Genomic DNA, 23922 nt, shown 5'->3' on the forward strand with positions numbered 1-23922 from the left:
AGCGAAAGTCGCTGTTTGCGACATGCAAAAAGCTACCTACATGTGGGTCTTGGTCCCTAATTAGGTCTGGTGTTAACAAAGACATTTTGTTTTTATTAAACTTCTATTTCTCTCTCTTTCGGCTGGCTTTACTGTGAGTGATCGCATTCTGCTCTTCCACAAGGAGCATATTGCCACACAAAGTAGTTTTGTTCAGTGTCAGGAACTACAGTGGCAATCAGTGACGTAACGAAACTGGAGGGTGCCCCTTTGCAAAGAACATGGAGGAGCCCCCTCTCCAGACTCACTCAGGGCAGGTGTTGTGCTGAAGGGGCCTCCTGGAGGGCGGCTGCGGGGCCTTTGTTATGCCGCTGGTGGCAACGTGTGCTTTTAGAGTTCAAAAACTTTTTGGGGGGGTTTTGCCAGTGTTTGTTACAATGTTGAGGGCCTGGTAGCTACCACAACAATAAAGTGTTACAAAAGCCATGTCAAAACAAGACACGCATTGATGAAACCTAAAAGACTTATCAAAATATGTCAGATCAGTTGGCTTTGTCAGTGTTTGTTTATTTTCATGCTTCCCATAATCGTGTTGAAAATGGTTACACTGATTTTCCATTAGAAATATTTTTGGGAAATACTAGCATGCATCAATACATTTTACTAAATGACACTTCATTTGCATATAATCAGAGAGCATTCTGGGAGCATTATACTTAGCCTCTTAGCCTAAACTTTTCAAACATGTGTGCACACGTTTTTTTGTTTTTTTTTGTACTGGAACCAACGTCAGTAGTGAAGTGTGACCTTAAAACATTTATTTACAGCACTCACCCTAATAATGAAGGCTTTCAAATAATGAGCCATAAATACAAGTTCGAACAGCATTATCTTTTGGAAACACATTACCTCAACTGCAGAGAGTTCCACTCTCTGTAAACAGGCAGCCAAAGGGTTTGTGCTGCAGGGGGTTGGGCCTACTTGTCCCAAGGACAAAGTAAACATAAAAACTTGTTGCCCTTGACCCCAAACAAGATGTCCCGGGCGTCGGACGCCCGATAGGAATTCCACATCCCTGTATGTGTTTGCCTCTTGACATTGAGTCAGAGGAAGTATAGTGCAAAAGCTGGCAAATTATATTCACCAACCTAAATACCCCCAAACACTGCACTTCATAATTTGCAGCAATTCCTGATGTTTGGTGGAAAATAGAAGAAAAGCATGGTCTGTCAGCCGCAGTTGACCTTGGAGTAAAACTTCTAGGTAATATTGTTACTGTTTGCAGAGATTGTTTTAAGCACAATCAAAGGTGACTGAGTGATTCTAACTGTTAGAGATATAAAACATTGCTAGTGAAAGGAGGACAGCTGAACTTCCTAATATTATTTCACACATATATACAACTGGAGGTCAGGGCAATTTAGGGTACAAAGCTTCAAAACCCAAATTGAAAGCTAAAAAAAGATGTTGAAAGTGATTCCAAAGCTAAGAAACAGAATATGGCATACTCAGAAAAGAAGACATCCTATTTTAAAACTAAATCCTATAAAGGAAAGACTCGGTCAAACAGAGATGATGACACTCAGAGTGAGTATACTTTTTTAAGTAGGAGGAAAATAATGCATCTAGGAACATCTCAGATGAGTGATATGTTTACTGTCCACAAGGCAGAGGAGATCGGAGGTGCTCAAATAAATCAGGAAGAGATCAACAAGACTAGAAAAAAAAGACTAGAAACAAACTCCGGAAACTCAGAGGGATCATTTCAACAAAAAATGGGTGCGGACTCAGCAATGAAAGAATACCAAAATAAGATTATTGTGGCTGTGAATCAGGTGCAGAATGCCTCACAGAGTTCTAACAAACAAAAGATTGGTTCAGAACTGTGCTAGACAATGCAACTGCAGTAAATATAGTCTGACAAGACCTTAAATGCCAGCATAGCACAATCACGACTAAAGAATATGTGGAAGTTAAACGTAAACTTCGTACTTGTATAGTGCACTACTCTCCCGTTAGGGTCTCAAGGCGCTGTACGCATACCGCTGTGGAAATCCTCCTGGCTTTTCCAAGTGAGGCAACCACTCCTGGGCAACCCCCAGGGTGAAGCCAGGCACCCAAGCGCTGCCAGGGACATTGTGGAGATTAAGCAAGCAATTGCCCAGAGTTACAGAATGGGACCCATTAATTAGATTAGGCACCAAGGTGAGAATAATCTGGCCCAAGGGAATTGAGCCCAAGACCCGCCGAGGCAGGAACTGAACCCTGGTCCCAGGCCAGATCTCTGCATCAGGGTCTGCCTCTCTAACCATTGCGCCACACTTCTCCACACTAGATGGACACTTCAGTGAACAAGGTGTAGTTTTTGTAGTTGAGCTACACAGTGAGTGAGAGAAGGAAATTATTTTTTAAAGAAATATTCTGGGCTCATCTTTCTATCATCAACAGTATCATACTATGTCAAAAGCACAGGCCTTCACAAGGAGAATGAGTAAATAGGAACGCCTTGTCAGGCCTGTTTCCACAGCCCCTTATGTTTTTGTATGCTAAAAAAAAGGCATTACAACTAGCTTTTGCGCTCTAAAAATTCAGGCTCTTTGGGATAAAGGGCACCTTTACAAGTTCTTCCCTTGGACAGTGAACCACAAGGTCAGGGACTATATCCAATGAAGCCAGTAGCTAAAAAGACATGAGAACGATTATAGATGAGTTCAATTATCAGGGCCTGGTTACTCCTATGAAATTTACTGAAAACTCCTTTTCTCTCAGTATTAAAATCAGATTTAAGCAATTGTACAGTAGTAGACTATTGCAATTCGAACTAGCATTGTAAGTTATATGTGTCACAGAATGCTCAAAATACAGGCTAATGACTCAACTTGTCAGGAAATAGTATAAAACCTCAAGTAGGAGTCACTATATATAACTGCTTTTTCAATAGGCAGGTTCCACTATGTTTTTTTTTTAAGGTTATCACAAGGGTACAAAAATAGTCCTGCAGGAACAATCGAACTGGTACAGGATGCCTTAGAGCAGGGGCCTCTAATAGGTCGCTCTGGAGCTACTGGTAGCTCGCCTATTTCATGGAAGCAGCTCCCCGAAGTAGCTTCAGACTGTCTAGCCGTATTGAAGAAGTAAGAGCTACACATCTCCATCTCTGCTTGAAGTGACCTCCAGCCAAACTAATAGCAGGTTACATGCTGACACACAAACACACACTGAGACAGTCTGAAGGACCTGCAACATAAACACATCTCTATACTACCCAACATAAACACGTCAATACTACCCATTTAGCAAAGTCACAGTAAAATTGGTGACATTGCAAGCCTCGCTCTATCAGTCATACAGTTGTGGAAAAACATGGGCAAAAAAAAGTGCCAGTAATAGCCAGAGTGGAGTTGGTAGAGTGGGGGGCTATCAGAGACAGAGTGGAAGTGTGTGAGAACCATACAGCAGATCTGTAGCTAATGAGCTCAACGGCTAGACTGAGGTGAAGATGGGTAATGATCTTGTTCATTTCAGACAGGAGTGGTGTGCACATATATGTACTAGTATGTGTTTTTATTTAAATGTTTCTGTGTGTTTGTATGCATATATGTGTGTATTTATGTATGTGTCTGTTGGCGTGTCCCATCTCCTCCTGGAAGCCATTCCTGGTATCAGGGCACGTCGAATCTATCTGGGTCCCCAATATAAGGGGTGTTAGTTTCTGGCAGAATTATATCTATTGTTTCATAACATTGGAACTTGCATAATAATAGTAAATCTTGACATATGCTGGAAATCATTGTACTGATCCTGGCATAATCACAACTTTCCCTGTGGTACTGCGAGTATGCTTGGCTTAATTGTGGGCACTTATCATGTTATTGTGTCCCTCCTTGGAATAATAATGTCCATGGCTGTCAAGAGGTGTGGGGTTGTGTTAGCAATGGACAGTGTGGCCCTTACATTATGGTGGCCATCCTTAGCATAATGTAGGTATCTTGGACAATATAGTGGGCATCCTGGCATGTGATGGTAAAACCTGGTTGATGGGGTTGACATTTAGAGTCCATGCATGAAATATGATTTTTGCCGTAAAAATGTTTTTTCCAGAAAAATACATTTTCTTTGATTGTGTTAATCCAAAATGGAAAGTGCATATTTGATGGAAAAATTTATTTTGACAAACTGATATGCTGATGCATGAAAACAAAATCCAAAACATATTTAAGCTGCTGTTTGAATGATAGTTCATAGAGAGTTGGAGAGATATATAACTTTTAGTATTTCCTTTGTGCCAGTGAATGTAAGAAAGTGCCCCCCATACACTTTTTGCCTGATATCTGATACTAACTTGACTGAGTGTGTGTCAGGATCCTGCTAACCAGGCCCCAGCACCTATGTTATTTCCCTAAATTGTACCATTGCTTCCAAAATTGTCACACCGGTAGCACACAACTAAGTCCCTTGTAAAATGTACCACTGGTACCAAGTGCTTGTGGCCAGGGAGGGTTCCTACTGGCTGCAGCATATATTATGCCACCCTGAGGGACCCCTCACCAAACACATGCACACTGCCATTGCAGCGTGTGTGCTAGTGGGGAGAAAAAGGCAAAGTCAACATGGCATTCCTCTCTGGGTGCCATGCCCACAAACCACTGCTTGTGGCATAGGTACGTAACCCCTCCAGCAGGCCTCACAACCCTAAGGCAGGGTGCTCAATCTCACAGGTGATGGCACAGCTGCATGAGCAATATACCCCTACAGTGTGTTAGTTTATTCTAAGAGTTTGTCATTACGATCTCCACGGTCCATGATGGCTTCACTGAAGACTGGAAAGATTGGAAACTTCTCCACTCAATGAACCCACACTGATTTCAGTGTTGGATTTATTGATAACATGCACACAGAGAGCATCTTAGAGGCACCCCATGTATTTCTCCCAATCCTCTAGTGGAAGGCTGACCAGTCTGTGCCAGCCTGCCACTAACAGACAAGTTTCTGACCTCATGGAGTGAGAGCCTTTGTGGTCTCTGGGGTCAGTAACAGAGCCTGCTCTGGGTGGAGATGCTTCATACCTTCCCCCTGCAGGGACTGCAACACTTGGTGGTAAGCCTCAAAGACTCCGCCTCCTGTTGCACTGCCCCAGGGCATTCCAGCTAGTGGAGATGCCTGCCCCGAACCAGGCCCCACCTTTGGCAGCACGTCTAGTGGGAAAATTATTAAACACCAGGAGGAATGTCCAACCCAGCTGGGACCACCCCTAGGGTGCCCAAAGCTGAGGTAAACCCCTCCTGGTAGAATCCTCCATCTTGTTTTGGAGGGTGTTAGCAAATAGCGTTAACCCCTTCGCTGCCAGGCCTTTTCCCCCTCCTGTGCCGAGCCTTTTTTTGGCTATTTGTGGCAGTTCGCGCTTAGGCCCTCATAACTTTTTGTTCACATAAGCTACCTGCGCCAAATTTGCGTCCTTTTTTCCAACATCCTAGGGATTCTAGAGGTACCCAGACTTTGTGGGTTCCCCTAAAGGAGACCAAGAAATTAGCCAAAATACAGTGAACATTTTGTTTTTTTCAAAAAAATGGGAAAAAAGGGCTGCAGAAGGCAGCTTGTGGTTTTTTCCCATAAAATGGCACCAACAAAGGGTTTGCGGTGGCAAGATCACCATCTTCCCAGCTTTCAGGAACAGGCAGACTTGAATTGGAAAACCCAATTTTTCAATACAATTTTGACATTTTACTGGGAGAAACCCCATTTTTACAATTTTTGGTGCTTTAAACCTCCTTCCAGTTAGTGACCAAAATGGGTGAGAAACCAATGCTGGATCCCAGAAAGCTAAACATTTCCGTAAAGTAGACAAAATTCTGAATTCAGCAAGGGGTCATTTGTGTAGGTCCTACAAGTGTTTCCTACAGAAAATAACAGCTGAAATAAAAAAATATTGAAATTGAGGTAAAAAAACTGCCATTTTTCTCCACGTTTTACTCTGTAACTTTTTCCTGTGATGTCAGATTTTTGAAAGCAATATACCGTTACGTCAGCTGGACTCTTCTGGTTGCGGGGATATATAGGGTTCTTATCCTATACCGGGTATACAGCAATTCATTTGCTGAAATATAAAAAGTGAAAAATAGGTATCAAGAAAACCTTTGTATTTCCAAAATGGCCACAAGATAAGGTGTTGAGAAGCAGTGGTTATTTGCACATCTCTGAATTCCGGGGTGCCCATACTAGCATGTGAATTACAGGGCATTTCTCAAATAGACGTCTTTTTTACACACTGCCTTACATTTGGAAAGAAAAAATGTAGAGAAAGACAAGGGGCAATAACACTTGTTTTGCTATTCTGTTTTTCCCCAAGTCTCCCAATAAAAATGGTACCTCACTTGTGTGGGTAGGCCTAGCGCCCACGAAAGGAAATGGCTCAAAACACAACGTGGACACATCACATTTTTTCACAGAAAACAGAGGTGTTTTTTGCAAAGTGCCTAGCTGTGGATTTTGGCCTCTAGCTCAGCCGGCACCTGGGGAAACCTAGCAAACCAGCGCATTTTTTAAAACTAGACACCTAGGGGAATCCAAGATGGGGTGACTTGTGGGGATCTGGCCAGGTTCTGTTACCCAGAATCCTTTGCAAACCTCAACATTTGACCCAAAAAAATACTTTTTCCTCTCATTTCGGTGACAGAAAGTTCTGGAATCTGAGAGGAGCCACAAATTTCCTTCCACCCAGCATTCCCACAAGTCTCCTGATAAAAATGGTACCTCACTTGTGTGGGTAGGCCTAGCACCCACGAAAGGAAATGGCCCAAAACACAACGTGGACACATCACATTTTTTCACAGAAAACAGAGGTGTTTTTTTTTACAAAGTGCCTACCTGTGGATTTTGGCCTCTAGCTCAGCCGGCACCTGGGGAAACCTAGCAAACCAGCGCATTTTTGAAAACTAGACACCTAGGGGAATCCAAGATAAGGTGACTTTTGGGGCTCTGACCAGGTTCTGTTACCCAGAATCCTTTGCAAACCTCAAACTTAGACCAAAAAAAACACTTTTTCCTCTCATTTCGGTGACAGAAAGTTCTGGAATCTGAGAGGCGCCACAAATTTCCTTCCACCTAGCGTTCCCCCAAGTCTCCCGATAAAAATTGTACCTCACTTGTGTGGTTAGGCCTAGCGCCCACGAAAGGAAATGGCCCAAAACACAACGTGGACACATCAAATTTTTTCACAGAAAACAGACGTGTTTTTTGCCAAGTGCCTACCTGTGGATTTTGGCCTCTAGATCATCCGGCCCCAGGGGGGGCAGAAATGGCCTAAAATAAATTTGCCCCCCCAAACTCCCTGGGGAGCGACCCTTGCCTACTGGGTCGCTCCCCTGCGTGACATTGGCGCAAAAAAAAAAGATCCCCGGTGCCTAGTTGTTTCTAAAATCGGCCGATTTGCCCCCAAGGGGGGGCAGAAATGGTCTAAATACAATTTGCCCCCCAGGGGAGCGTCCCTTGCCTAATGGGTCGCTCCCTATCTCTAAAAAAACAAACAAAAAAAGAAAACACAAAAAAAAAAATTGCCCTGGCGCCTAGAGGTTTCTGCCCCCCCCCCCCCCCCCCGGGGGCAGATCGGCCTAATAACATTAGTAATTGCATGACATTGGCGCCAAAAAAAATCTGTAAAACAACAACAACAAAAATCCCCGGTGCCTAGTGGTTTCCTCCCCCCCCCCCCTAATTAAAATAGGCTGATATGCCCCCCAGGGGGGCAGAAATGGCATAAAATAAATTTGCCCCCCCAGGGGACATATAATGAAAACTATGGTATTTTAAAGACGTTGCTATCGTATTAAATGCCTTTACTGGTGCTGCTAAGTGTACTGCATTTCCATAATCGATACGAGTGTAAATTATGGCATTTGTTACTGGAGTGTTGAGAAACAGAGGACAATGCGGGCAACCAGCTCACAATGAGGCTTGAGTAGAAAATACATCAGCAATGTCTGTCCTCACACCCTTCTTTTCCCTTTCCTTTAGCCAAAGGCGATATGCACCTACAGGGAGGGGACACCGTTACCCTAAAATGTGTGTACCTCACTTATCTATTGATTGCCATATTTTTTCAGTCTTGTCCGCAATACATTAGGGCTTCTGCACAAAAGGATTTATGAGTGTGGAAAGTACTACCACAGGATTACTCTTTTAAGTACTCTCATATGTCTTATACGTCTTTGTGATTTTGCCCCAAAGCACTCAACTTCCGATGACTGGAAGTGCAACGAATGCACAATCTTTTCTATTTGTACTAATTGTATATGAATATGACCCAAATATTCCCATTTTGTTACGATCTGAGATGTTTAGTGCTCACAAAGGCATGTAAGTGTCTGTAAAAAAAAAATACTACAGGCATACTAGTTTATATATCCTTACAAGTCTTTGTGAATTGGCCAGACCATTACATTGCCTGAAAGTCCTTGAAGAAATACCAATCAATAGATTAGTGAGTTACATCCATTCCAGAGTAAACACGTCACTTTCAGAAATTTAAAATAAAATGTACTTTCCAGAACACTAACCTCTTTCATCAGTGTGGGTGCTGGGCCTGGCCAGTGTGAGCAGCTGCCCATGACCCTATGCCCCATGGGCCCCACACCCTCTTCTGTTGGCCTAGGGTGAACTTTGCAGGTTTGTCCTGCAATTGTGGCTCTTGTCCCGTGCCCGCACATATGCACTGCGGGACACTCATTTGCTCACATTTTAATTCCCCACCTGTTTTAACACCCTCAAAGGACAAACAATTTGATCTTGTTTAGTCCTTTATGAGTTGCAAAAGAGGTGCCTGTCTGTGGCTGGAAGGAAGGTGCAGCAGTAGGAGTATCTTCAGCTAATGAAATGCAAACAACCCTGAATGTGTTAACAGACACAGGCGGTGATTCTAACCGCGGCGGGCGGCGGTCGCCGCCCGCCATGCGGTTACCGCCAAATGAACGCACCGCGGTCACAAGACCGCGGCGGCCATTCTGGCTTTCCCGCTGTGCTGGCGGGCGACCGCCAAAAGGCCGCCCGCCAGCACAGCGGGAAAGACCCAGCAACAATGAAGCCGGCCCCCGAATGGAGCCGGCGGAGTTGCTGGAGTGCGACGGGTGCAGTAGCACCCGTCGCGAATTTCAGTGTCTGCTTTGCCAATGTCACGCAGGGGAGCGACCCAGTAGGCAAGGGTCGCTCCCCAGGGAGTTTGGGGGGGCAAATTTATTTTAGGCCATTTCTGCCCCCCCTGGGGCCGGATGATCTAGAGGCGAAAATCCACAGGTAGGCACTTGGCAAAAAACACGTCTGTTTTCTGTGAAAAAATGTGACACTGAAATTCCTTTTGGGGCCCGCTTACGGGGGCCCCGCGGCACCCCCTACCGCCATCCTGTTCCTGGCGGGAGACCCGCCAGGAACAGGATGGCGGTAGGGGGTGTCAGAATCCCCATGGCGGCGGAGCGCGCTCCGCCGCCATGGGGGATTTTGCAGGGCAGCGGGAAACCGGCGGGAGACCGCCGGTTTCCCGCTACTGACCGCGGCAGAACCGCCGCGGTCAGAATGCCCAGCGGTGCACCGCCAGCCTGTTGGCGGTGCTACCGCGGTCATTCGCCCTGGCGGTTTTTACCGCCAGGGTTAGAATGACCCCCACAATGCTGGACATCTGTTTTGATACATGTCCTTGTGTTAATTTCTTCCATTATACCGGTTTCAGAATACTAACATTGTCAGATTAGTGGATGAAGGCATAGGGGCAGTATTATTTGCCCAATATGAGACAGTTTGTTAAATTAGTAGACCTAAGACTGCACCACACTGCTATTTGCTGCAAAGACTATACATTTACTAGAATATTAAAGTTAGGTCAACATACCATGTGACTGGGCCCTTCTCTCCAGTCTATATTTGTTAACCAGCAGCTTTTATATTAAGTTGAAATACTCCCAAGATTGCAAAAACTGTAGCTGAGGAATAAGTTCAGAAAAGTGTTTACCCAAGAACACACAATTTGGCCAAGTCGGAGGCCACGATTAAAATCTATGTTTTCTGGTTCCACATTTCCAACTAGTCCACTAAACCACAATGGATGGCAGTGATTCTAATAGTATGGCCATTGCTTAATTTGAGGCGGTGGTTGCAGATGGGCTCACCACCACTCACTGTTGGGGACCGCCACTTATTTTTCCTCCTCAGACATTGACTCAGAGCAAGAGATAGAAAACCACAAAAGGGAGTGATAAGGAGGAAAACGACAACACAAAAATAGTGATAAAAAATAAAGTAGGGATGACAAGTTTAGTTTACTGGATTTATAGGGTGCATGGCTAACCAGAGGCATCCCAGCACTAATGCAGGACCAGGAAGAACCAAAACAGAACTATGCTAAGAAAAATAATGTCTTCAGTTTTCCACAAAAAGAGAGTTCAAAGTTGTCTAGTCGGAGTTCCAAGGGGAGGGAATTCCATGTATTGGCTGCTCTACAAGCAAAGGATCTACCTTCCCATCTTGCTTTCTTAACATGACAACTGTTAATTAGAATGTCTGATGAGGATCTAAGTGTTCTCTGAGGGATGGGATGTAGGGCGTTGTAATTCATCTGAGTAAAGCAGGGCCCTTATTATGAATGGCTCGGTGAACGATACACATGGTTTTGCAGAAAGATGTCTGGGAATGTCCATGAGTAAGCGAGCAGCTGCGTTTTGTACTACTCTCTTTAATACGTAAGTAGGAGAACTCAGGAATAGAACATTCCCATAGTCTAGACGTGACAGCATAAGGGCCTGAATAATAAGTCTTTTGGCAGGAAAAGAAAGAAGATTACAATTTTTCCTAAGGGTTCTTAATAGATTGAAGCAGGTGGCAGCGAGTTTTTTGGAGTGGTATTCCATTGTAAGGCGAGAGTCCAGCCAAAACCTAAACTTTTTATAGTTTCTTTTGGCGGGGGAGGTCTTTTAGTCCTTCCGGGGTTGAGGTAGGGGACTCAAGTAAAGAAAAGTTCCCAACCAACATTACCTTTTATTTTTCGTCGTTAAGTTTAAGCTTGCCGTCTGCCATCCATCTGGCGACATCTAATAGACAGGAAAATAGAGCGGCCTGTTCGGAGTAAGCATTAGTAAAGAAGGAGAAGACCAGCTGAGTGTCATCAGCATAGTATATTAGGGATAGACATTTGGGTTCCACGATCTTTGCCAATAGAAACGTATAAATATTAAAAAGAGTAGGGCTCATTGAAGAGATTTGAGGAACTACAAGTGAGGGGAAAAATATTGGAAAAGAATGACCTATCCAAGACCTGGAAGGAACTCTTTTCCAAATAAGAGGAAAGCCATTTAAAAATTATACCCTCAAATCCTGCTTGGGATATTCTTTGAACTAAAATCTTGTGATCCACTGTGTCAAATGCGACGCTCAGATCTAGTAAAATTATTGCTGCATGTCCACCTGCATCTAGACGTTGACAAGTGCTTTCTGTCACGGCCAAAAGGGCAGTTTCAGTACTATGTTGTGGTCTAAAGCCCACTTGAGTGGGATGAAGAAGCTTATGTTCTTCAAGGAAGCCTGTCACTTGCTTATTGACATGTTTTTCAATTATTTTGGATGCTATAGTGAGCAATAGGCCTATAATTACTAAGTGGAGATGCATCCAGCCTAGGTTTTTTTTTAGTAAAGGTTTAATAACAGCATGTTTCCAATTTTGCGGTAACTGACCGGCTGTAAGGGGATAATTAAGAACACTGATTAAGACAGGCACTATGACATCCACACCTAAGGCTAGTATAAACGGAGGGGCAGGGTCCAGAGGAGATCCTGATTTTATATTACACAGGTAGTTCCCTACTAGTTCTTCAGTCAGTGGCTGAGAGACAGAGAGTGGGTCTGAGAGGATAGAATTCATCCTGAGGTGCCAGCTTGACCTCACGGGAGGAATTATTAGGAAAGGTTGCCTGAATGTCAAGGATTTTCTTTTGAAAGAAACACGCCAGATTATTACTGTGTTCCTTAGAGGCTTCCGTTAAATTAGTAGGAGATGGTTCATGAATCATTTCTTTAAAGATTAAAAAGATCTCTTTAGGGGAGTTGGAGGATTGTTCTATTCTAGAAGCATAAAACAGGAAATGGAATATGGAAAAGTGAAATAAAGGGGCTGGGGGGGGTCTTACAGTCCTCAAAATCATATCTGCAAAGCTCAGGGAAGGGAACTCTACTGCCAAGGGCCTTGTAGTGCTAGACCCTGGCTGTAATGCCAGGGCAGTGGGGCCCCCTGTCACGTGCCTTCTAACACTGGACCATGGCTGTGCTCTAAAATGTTTGGAGACACAGAGGTGTATGGATTCCACAGCACCAGACCAAGATTAGAACCTCAGGGGAAATGCCCTGCCTTCTGTTAGCCTTCCTCTCTAATATGGGGAGAGAACAAGGGGAAGGCACCCCCTTCCCTGAGCATGCATTGCTAGACCACTCCTGCAAGCCCAAGGGAAGATGTCTTCTCTATACCAGGATACCCTCCGCTGGTTGCAAGGTCTAGGGGAGTGAGGACCCCTATCATAGGCCTTGGAGCTAGGGTGTAACAATGTGAGTCCAAGTAGAGGACATGCCGTCCCCTGGGCCTATCAGTCATTGTCCAGCACTGTGAAGCCCAAGGGATGAGGTTCCCTCCCATATTCCTCAGGTTGCCACACCATCACTGCAAGGCCCAGTAGAGGGGATCCCCTTCCCTTTGCCTAATTGATATTGCCCCACAGCGCTGAACCATTGCTACGTGCATGCGTCCATGTCAGGGGTATAGCCATCCGTAGTGCAGCAGGTGCAGTGGCACTGGGCCCTATGGGTATTAGGTGCCCAGTATTAGCAAATTATGGTTGTATTTTATTCAGTGCTTGATGTGAGCCGGTGGTTTCCGGTGCTCAGCACCAGCACTTAATTGTCAACACGGGGACTTATGACAGCCAGCAGCAACAGTTATTTAATAATGCTGCATACATAAAAAATGACTAATACCTCCCACCCAAAACTGTTAGAATAGCTTGGTTGGCTGGTATTAGTCTGTATTGTAATTAGTAGCGCTGACAGGGACAGTAGGTGGTGCCAGCTGCAGTGGACGCCTGGCAAGGGCCCCAGCACTTTTTTTTTTTTTTACAAATTAAGTACTGATGTTATTGTGCAAGTGAACGAGAAAGAAGCAACACTTTTAGTTTGCACAATGGCCCCTGGTACCATTGCTATGCTACTTTCCTCCGTTTTATGAGCCTTGCATATATTAGTGTTTCGAGGCCCAGGAATGTCCCTCTTCCCCTTGGCCCCTCAGCCATGGTTGAGCGGTCCGTGTAGGGGCTGCCTGCCCAAGGCCTTTGCTATGCTGGACCATGGTTGTGAGGTCATTGGGATGAGGTATCTATCAGGGATGTACCTAGCTTGCTTTAGGGCCCATGACTCCATTACTATGCCTCTGGTTACGTCTCCCATGTGCCTTGTGGCCATAATCCAGAGTTGCAAGGGTCAAGGAATGCTAATCTTCTCCAAATCCTTTCAGCAGTGGTCCAGTGCTGAGAGAACCAAGCGAAAGAGTCTCTTCTCCTGGGCTCTGCAGCACTGAACCATGGCTCGAGGCCCACAGAAGGAGACCCGTCTAAGGGGTGTAGCTATCAAAACAGTAGCAGGAGCTGTGGCACCATGGCCCTGTGAAGTTATGGGCCCAATTCAGACAAATTATGGCTCTATTTTACTGTGTATCATGGCTACAGGGACAATTAAATATGCTTCCTTGCACCACAGCATGTTGCACTATTGATATGCCACTGTCTCACGTCCCATGGGCTTCTCAACCATGGTCCTCCTCTTTGAGTCTTAAAGGAAGGGATCACTTTTCTAGGGTCTTGCAACAGAAGATTGTGACTGCGAGGGCAAGTTATGAGCCACCTCTTAGGGGTGTAGCTATTGATATTGTACCAGGTGCAGTGGCACTGAAGCCCAAAGATGTTAGGTGCCCAATGTACTCAATTTATGCCCGTATCTTACAGGACTAAGGTAGCAAGTATAGGGGCGAGGGTCCTCTCAGGGGTCTAGTGCAGCAGGTTCAGTGACTCCATAGCCCAAAGGTGATATGGTCCCACTTTACTCAAATTATGGATGTACTGTACGTCCAGCCAAAGGATGGGGGTAGAGAGACTGACCCATTTACCTTGCTTGCACCAGGGCCCTTGGCACAAAGGAACGGACCCATCTCTCATGGAACCTGCAGCCACAATCCAGCGCTGTGAGGCCCAGGAGAGACCCTCTCTGCCCCAGACCTCAGTTATGGCCCAATGCTGTTAGGTCCAGCAAAGTAGCCTGGCAGAGTGTTGGATTGTCCCTCATCTTAGATGCTTCTCCTGAATTCTACAGTGAGCTCCTACGGGATGCCAAATAGTAAACATGTTTTGCTCACCAAGGGACTGACGCAGGCAAGCATGCTAATCAGTAGGGAGTGTAAAACAAACAGGCCACTGTGTAGCGGTGCAAGACGCCATCATTTGTTAACACAGTAATTGGAAGGGAGGACTTGTAGCACAGGAGGTCACCTACACAGGCCATCTTGTTAAAATGTTTATCTTTAGAGGTGATAAAAGGAAAAATATAAAAATTCAGAATAAACCAACCCTGAACAAGAGCACCTACCCATCTTCCAATCTCTACTTTAAGATAATGGCCAACGAGCCCAGAAAATAATAGCTAATAAGGAGCAAAAGGTAGAAGATAGTTTGCATACATTGAAACAATTTGGTCAAGTGGGAGAATCAAGACTGCAACACAGACCTTGTTTCAAGACACATACCTTTCCCACTACACCAAGTTGTATCTGTTACAGAGATTAAGGACCTAATTTAGGACAGGGTGTAATGGGATGAACACCGAAAATGATATCTGCACTTTTTGGTAAGTGGTGTTTGAAGTAACAATGGTAAGTTGGCTACGGAAGGTGCCCTATAGATGGTGGAGCCCTTTCTTTACTTTTAGAAATTATGGATTGGTTCTTGTCATCAAGGGCTTCCAGCCATAGCACAGGATTGCGAGGACACTGGAGGAGTGACCCTGCCCAGGCCCTCGCAGCACTGGACCATTGTGTGAGTCACAGAGGAAGGCCTTTTTTCTCTTGGGCCTCACATATACGGTAAAGAGCTGCAAAGCGAGAGAGGGGCCATACACTGGTTTTGCAGCACTGGACCATGGGTTCAAGGCCAAGAAGAGGGCCCGTCTTCCTTTGGACCTCGCAGCCTCTGAAGCCCAGGCAAGGGTGCCGTAGGTTTGTCTATGATTACTTCTCCAGTTCAAACAATATTTATTTCAGTCGCCTGTCTGCAAACTGGTGTTGATGTTCCTAGATCCCAATCTACTTGTGTGCAAAATCCTCGAACAGTTGGTTTCACTGTAACTTTTCAGACTACACATACACGTCTGTTCAACAAAGATCTGCTTTATTTATGTGAAGAAGTAAACAGTTATTTACAGTGAAAAGGATGCTCTAGGCCCAAATGGCCTGCCTGGTTCTCTATTTAAATCCAATATTGAATTTTGGTCCAAGTATCTAACGCCACTATTCCAAGCAGCGTGTATATATGCGGATGTCCCCGACTCGTGGTGTGGATCAATACTGCATCCCATACACAGAAAAGGAGACACAAACGACCCTGCCCACTACTGCCTAACAGCATTAATGGATGTTGAAGCTCAAGCTTATGTAAGAATTTTACTGAAGGAACTTGAAACTTGGGCAGAAACAGGCAATTTGATACCATACTATCAGTCAGATTTTAGGCAAGGTGTCTCGACTTTTGACAACATAGTCTCATTCTCATACCTCACCCACAGATGGAATGGGTTCACTAAGCCTCCTACAGCTGCCTGCTTTGTGGATTATTCTGCAGCATTTGACGGAGTAAACCAACAAATTCTATAGAAGAAATTAGCTGACGGGCATTCCTAACCCCTTATTTATAGGCAATGATTTTACTTTACTTGGACACATTCAGAAAAGGGAACTAGGTATCTCCAAAAGTCTATACAAGCAAAGGCATTAAACAAGGCTGCATACTAGCCCCATTACTGTTTAATATCTACACAGCGGACTTGGGGACTACAATAGAACAGGACAAGTCATTTCCTCCAAGTATCGGTTCGCACAAAATAAAAATACTACAATTTCCGGATAGTTATTCTGGCTCAATCAACGATAGGCCTGCAGTGAATGCTGGACCGGCTAGACCAATACATCTAGAATAACAATCTGGTGGCCAATGGAAATAAAGCAAAAGTAATGGTTTTTGGGAAACATAAAGGCAAAACAAAGACAGTCTGGAAACTGGGCCCATCCAAAATAGCATGCACCAAAATATATAGCTATCTAGGTGTCTTGTTAGCTGACTCCGGCAACGAGCATACACATTTAAGATCTATGGGAATCAAAGCACGAAAGATAATATTTGCCCTTTGCAAATAAATTGCAAAACTATATCGTTCATCTGCAGAGGCCATAATAAGAGTAATTAAGGCCAAATTGACTCCAACAATCTTGTACGGCCAACAAGGCCTTCCATAAAAACTGAACTCGATGCAGGACAAGCTACAAGTGGTCTATAAAAGAATTTTCCAGCTACCTCAGTACATCAGACATGCTCAGATATGCTTGGAATTGGTTTGCAAAACAAGAACATGCATGCAAGTGCTAGTTCCTCAAGTATTTACCATCAGATACTACAGGCCACAGCAGGATAATTGAAAGCAGTACTGCAGGACATCTTTAATGTCCCAGTTGATACCTGGACCAGATACCTACACTCAGAATGTGCGGATCTTTGCCCTTCACCTGGAGACAATAAAAGACAGCATTTTATCCAATCTTGCATTTTATCATGATGAATTGTATTGCTGATGATTTTGACTAATCAAACAATAAATTATTGACTGACTGATATCATCTAGCTATCCGCTCTTCCAGTTTTCCACTTTCTTGCTATACGCTAAGCTTCTTAGTGCTAAGGCAGTAACATAACTAGCCTAAAACGAGAGAAACAGCCAGGTTTTTGTGGCCTTTCTGAAATTTAATTAAAATAGGTTCTGAGAGAATCATAGCTGGGAGAGAATCTGTCCCCATATGTAACCATTCAACCATTCTTGTGGCACAGTTGGTAAGAACTGATAGGTCAAGCATACTGTATTATTTGGCAGAAAAGTAAACATTTGGAGGTTGGAAAGGTAGGACAGGGATGATGTAAAACTTTATGTATCATCATAATGGCTTTGAAGACAGCTCTTGATCGAATGGTAGCCAGTACAGGGTTCTTAAAATGGTGATATCCTGCCATGTCTTGAGATGGAAAATATGAACCAGAGCAAATTTGATATAGGAGTTTTTCAGGTATGGTCAAATGAAACTATCACATATTGGACACTTTGGTTACTTGTGTTTTGAGTGATGAATTGGTGTTGAGATGGGTGCCCACACTACATATGTCCATAGTGGGAATGACGGAGGTTGAATATATTTAGGCCAGCAGACCCTGAGCCAGGAAAGAGATGTTTTGTATATTAGAAACACCTCCATTTTGGCATGATTTATCTTTAGAAAGTTAGAAAACATCCACTAGCTTTGTAAATTATGGCGGTTGGTCAAAGTCCTTCCATCTGGAGCAAGACTCATATTTGCACTTGGATTAGATAGGCTAAATATGATTTGTATATTGTTCACATGCAGACAGAAATGTACTCCCAAGTATTGTAGAAGCATGGATTAAAAAGAAGAGACCAAGACACAGTGCTGCAGAAGGTCAGGGAAAATGCTCCCATAGTTGTAATAACACTACTGTATCCCTCCTTCCTGACAAATAGACTCGCTGTCCAATGCAAACAGTCATCGTTTCTCGCTGCAAAGAAACAACTTGGAGTGGAAGGTCTATCATATGCCCTCGTGTTCCCAGCACATCTGACGGTAGTACAGGACCAGCAAACTATGGCCCTGATTCTGACCTTGGCGGACGGCGGAGGCCGTCCGCCAAGGTACCGCCGCCAAATGACCGCACCGCGGTCAGAAGACCGCGGCGGCCATTCAGACATTTCCTCTGGGCCGGCGGGCGCTCTCCAAAAGAGCGCCCGCCGGCCCAGAGGAAATGCCCCTGCAACGAGGACGCCGGCTCAGAATTGAGCCGGCGTAGTTGCAGGGGTGCGACGGGTGCAGTTGCACCCGTCGCGTATTTCAGTGTCTGCAAAGCAGACACTGAAATACTTTGCGGGGCCCTCTTACGGGGGCCCCTGCAGTGCACATGCCATTGGCATGGGCACTGCAGGGGCCCCCAGGGGCCCCGCGGCACCCCCTACTGCCATCCTGTTCATGGCGGGTTTCCCGCCATGAACAGGATGGTGGTAGGGGGTGTCAGAATCCCCATGGCGGCGGAGCGCGCTCCGCCGCCATGGAGGATTCCCCCGAGCAGCGGAAAGTCAGCGGGAGACCGCCGACTTTCCGCTTCTGACCGCGGCTGAACCGCCGCGGTCAGAATGCTCGTGGGAGCGCCGCCAGCCTGTTGGCGGTGCTCCCGTGGTCGGTGGCCCTGGCGCCCACCGGCCGCCAGGGTCAGAATGACCCCCTATGTTCTTTGATACCTCAGAACTGGTTTGGGAGTGGCTAGAGACACGATACCCAAATGGTCATCCTGCTCCAATCCATGAAACACTGCAGGGTCCCTCACAGTGCCATCATCGTCGTCGACCGGGGACTCTGCAATGGCTTCATCCAAGGCTGCACTCTCTCCTCTACAGGCACTGGAGAAGCAATGTGCTGTAACAGAGACTGTAACCTCGGCCACGCAGAGGCAATCTCAGCAGCCTCCAACCAGCTCGCCTAGCACCACGGCCTCGGAGTCCTATATGAGTATGGCCCTTTTCCCCACAGTGACTTCGCAAACATCAGAAATTGTAGTATGACTCTCCCCTCATCACTAACTGCGAACCCGTTGTACGACACACTGTAAGATGTACCCAGCTGATGACCATGGTCTTCTCCGCTCCACCGGACTCATGTATCGTATTTGAAACTTATGATGTAATTTTATGTGGTTATTCTCACTTATTTTTTTTTTTCCTGTAGAGCCTCAACATAGAGTATGTTTTATCTGCTCCCATGATTGATGTAACCTGTCTAGCACTCCCGTCGTGCCTGGCCACAAAACCCAACCCCCCGGAGCAGTTGCTCCAGTTTCGGTTTAACCAAAACAAATTTGTTTTTTCTGGTTGAATGAACGTTCCTCACTGGACTACGTACAGGATTTTGTTTACTGGTATTTAACTACTGTCATGTGCTGCATGAGTGTGTTTTTCCAGTTTTTTTGGGGGGGCACTACTTTTGGGTTTTTACCCAAGTGCTTTATAAATGTCTACAGTACCACATGCTTTTAAAGTAGTGACATGGAATGTCAAGTGGGTGGGCTTGGCTCCTAAACGCCACTGTATCCAATCCCAGCTCAACCACCGAAAGCCCACATAGTTTATTTACAGGAGACTCACCTCTCCTCTCCTGAGGCTCTTAAGTTACGAACGAAGTGAAGAGGACAAATTGCTGCTTCATTCTCAGCTTGTGCATGTGGCGCTGTGGTGTAGGTACGGACTGGAACACCGTTTGAAGTTGTGAATACCAAATCAGATACGAATGGCCGATATTTGTTTGTCCATGGGAACCTAGATGGTAGATCATTGGGATTGGGTAGTATTTATGCCCTAAACTCAGACCAAGAAGTCTTTCTCTGCCGCCTCTCCTCTGTACTGTACATTTACCATGGATGACTTCAACATGGTCATGGACACACATCTAGGTCGCTCTCATCCCCCTCCCTTGCTCAGTGCCCCATCATTCAGACAGGCAAAGGCAATGCGAGATTGAACGTTGGGTTGGTCACTATCAAATGCATGGAGGGAGCTAAATGTAAATACTCATTTTACTCCCCTCCGCACTCCACTCCCGTCTCTATCGCATCTTATGCCCTACGACATACTTGTCTGACCAAACTCCATGTAGATTACTGTGTCCTGGGGCCAGATCCCTAGCCCTTCCCCCACATGGTGCCTGCAGCCTCTCCATCTAGAGGACACAGTCTTTAAGGACACTCTGGCTACCGCAATCACTAACTACTCTGCAGAAAACACCAACACTACCTCATTCCCCCGACGGATTGGGAGGCATTTAAAATGGTCATAAGGGTGGTGTCCATATCCACAATGGCATGACATTCGGTCCTATGGGACCTTACACATGCAGAAACGCAACTGAGAATGCTTGAGCACAACAGTTCCTGTGCAGATAAGTTACATGAATGTCATATTCAACATGCAGAACTCCTAGAGCGCCTGCGGATCATTGATCATAACACATATACACAAAGGATACATGCTGATGGAGATAGGGTGGGAGTGCTACTTGCACGTATGATCTGCCCGCAGCTATCCCACACTCCTATCCTATCAGTATGCACACCCACTGGTACACGTTAAACAACACAGATTAACATTAATACCATCTTTAGGGATTACTATACCCACTTTTATGGACCTTGCCCGCCACTGTCCCCGGCTGCCCTCACAGCTTTCCTGGACAGCCTACACATATCACAATTACCAGGGTCTCGTCAAGTGGAACTTTTAACACAAGACACATCCGCAGTGCAATATCTGAGCTCCCTCGCAATAAGACTCCTGAACTGGATGGATTGCCCATCTAATTCTATGGTACCTTTACTGCCCATTGCTGCCACACTTTGACAAACTCACTAAAACAGGCACCCTTCCACCCACAATTCACCAAGTTTTGGTAACGTCCTTGCTCAAACACTGCCATGACCCGGATAGCATGTCCTCTTATAGACCACTATCTTTACTGTCAACTAAATATAAAATACTGAGCAAAGTGCTGGCAAAAAGGCTGCTTCCCATACTACCAGACCTAATCCATACCGATGAGAATGGGTTCATCCCTCGCCGTAGTACATTCTTGAACATCAGAAGCTTCTACCAGGTAATGGAAGTAGCTAGTATCACCTACCCAGATGTGGGATGCCTTTCTCTCAACCTTCAACAGGCATTCGACACCCTTAGCTGGGACTACATGTTTGTAACCCTAACCAAATTCGGTATCCCACTAGCCTAGATTAGATTAAACAAACACAGACCATATGGCACGAGCACAAACTGGCCCCCACTTATCATCCATTGATTTAATATACTGCGGCACTAGAAAGGCTTATGCTCACTTCTATTTGTGCTGGCAGTGGAACCCCTAGCAAAGAGCATCAGGCATCTGGCCAGCGACCGCGGTATATCACAAGGGCCACAATGTCATGTCGTATCCATGTATGAGGATGATATTATACTCTACATATCAATCTGTCTATGGATCTTACACCACTCACCACCCAACTCAGTCTGTTCAGAGATCTTTCAGGCCTCCGAGTTAACCAGGCAGAAACCCATGCATTTTCCTTTCAGGAGCGTGCATTGGGGGTTACTATACTACTGGGTGCCTGTAACATTCCAATAGCCTCCCACACATTCCGCTACCTTGGTTTCCAGATTTATACCTCCCCTGCAGACTTGCTGGATGGCAATTTAGCGAAGGCCATCACCTCCCTCCATGCACAGGCGCTCTCTAATATGGTAATGCTCCCTTGTCTACTGTATTTCTTTGTAATTTAAACAATAATGGTTTCTGCTGCTTATTTCAGACAACTTAATTCCCTGCTCACTGATTTGAAATGTGGCACGGGGAGACACAGAGTGAGTCTGCCTAAACTACAAATACCCCCGAGTGAGGGTCGGATGAGCGCTCTGGATTTTTGGGCCTATTGCTATTCGGGGTACTTACAATGGTTATCATATTGCTTAGCAGGCTTTCACCTTACCGAAACAGACTATAACCCTAGAATGTTGCGACAGGGTAATTACAAATGTTATTACTACCAGGTGTACCACGTCTCTCTCATCTATCACTACACACTGGAGACAGGCCCTAAAATACACAGCAGCTGCTTCACGTTATGCTCCAAACATGTCAGTGTGATAGCTACTGACACTGATGGGTCCACTCACCTACCTTAAATTGGAATCCTGTGAGTCTGCAGGCATTCACACCCTGGAAAACTTGTTTGCGAATGGAGAACTCATGTCCCACCAGGAATTTACCCAAACCCATGACTTGTCTAATTCCCTTCTTTTGACACATGCTACAATTTCCCGAAACGTCTGGACAAACATGGCTCCCACAGGACCAGAACCTGAGACACTTTCCTTCTTCCAGGAAGTATATGAAATGGGCACCGGCAGGCACCTGGTCAAATGGCTGTATTATGGGCTGCGAATACACCTGCCTCCGAGCTCCATCCATGACAAGGAATGGTGCTACCTTATTGCATACCTCACCATGATCCCTCGTAATTCTCAACTCCAAATTATCCAATTTTGTCTAGTACACAGGGTCTATTTCACACCACAAAAATTTCATAAAATACTCTCCACAGTGGAACACTGTCTCCTAGGCTTGTACCCGTGACCTAAACATATTAAAATCTTTTAAAGTTTCATTGCCCTGACCCTCCTATTAGCCAAGCAGCAGATCACTAGACGTTGGAAGTCCCACTCCGTGCCCCTCTTGGGGCAGTTGGCGGGAGGTACAGCTGAGGGGCAGCATTGCGCAGAGAAGAGTATGGTGTGCTTTGGAAGCCCCGGATTACCTTAACATGGGATGCCTTCCAAGAAACATTCAAGACTCAAACTACCAAGGACTAGAGTCCTGTAGCTGAAAGGATTCACTGTATTACTATTCTGGGTACCACCCTGGCATTACTATGACAGACGCCCTATTGCGGAGCTTGCCTACCACCAATGAAACACCACACCCTCTATGTCGACCTCTTTCTTGATTACCCACTCCACTCAGCACCTCTTCTCCCACAGTAATTCTTTCTAGCATTACACGACAGACGACTAGTTAGGGTTAGGGTGGTGGTAAAGTACTGTTGATTTGTTATGAGTTGTAATAGTCCAGCTATAATAAGCTTTACAATCTATGACTACCTCCTGTGAAAATGTAATGAAGTACTGTGAGATGTGACACTTGTAAAGCCTGATATAATGTTGCTATTACATATATATCTTACCAATGCAAGGTTTGCTGATGTGATGCCTCAGTAATTATTAAGTACCTTTTCTCTGTACAACAAAACCTAACAAAGTTTATTTAAAAAAAAAAAAAAAGTGAAAGGAGATATCTCAAAAATGCTAATTGCATCAGAATCATGTACATTTACAAAAGAAAATGCACTCCGGACCCATCTAATTTTATACTAATTATAAGTATCAGAACTTTTAAAGGCACTGGTAGGAGTCTAGTAGCCATGGCTCAAGGCATATGCTATTAAACTCTTTTAGTCTACATCTAATTTTATCCTGGTAGTTTCTAGTAACTTACAGTGACTTGAGTGATGCATTCTAAACAAGGCAGGTTATATCTCATAACCTTCTTGCTACAACATCTTTTGTGTCAAACATCCTAAGTTGTACTGGGTGCCTAGGAAACAATCTTGTAGTTCCAATTCACACTGGCTCCTCTAAAGGGCATTCTACATGTTGCACATCTCATTAGGGTCTAAAAGATATATGACCACGTCACCGCACCCTGATGAAACTCCACATGCTCCTCTAATCTGCCAACACCATCTTCAATACCAGCTTCACTATCTACAAAGCCATCATAGCTGGCCATCATAACGCATTAACAGTTTACAAACCAGCTGCCTTTTATATTACTTGTTGACGTTGTGCTTGTGTTTGACCAAGTAGAGCGCTTCACTGCCTTTTGACTAGGATTACACTATAGAGGTATACCATACATATGACTAGCACTCTTGTTTACTTGGAAGACAAGCTCACCAT

At 45.0% G+C, this 23922-nt stretch overlaps 1 long non-coding RNA gene across 4 annotated transcripts in view; it reads right to left on the reverse strand.

Moving 5' to 3' along the window:
- The window catches only part of LOC138285033 (uncharacterized), a 61594-nt gene that overhangs the window by 36467 nt on the left and 1205 nt on the right, over nt 1-23922 (reverse strand). The gene's annotated exons all lie outside the window — the stretch shown is intronic.

The sequence above is a fragment of the Pleurodeles waltl genome, chromosome 1_1 (genome assembly GCF_031143425.1).
Source record: "Pleurodeles waltl isolate 20211129_DDA chromosome 1_1, aPleWal1.hap1.20221129, whole genome shotgun sequence".
Lineage (NCBI taxonomy): Eukaryota > Metazoa > Chordata > Amphibia > Caudata > Salamandridae > Pleurodeles > Pleurodeles waltl.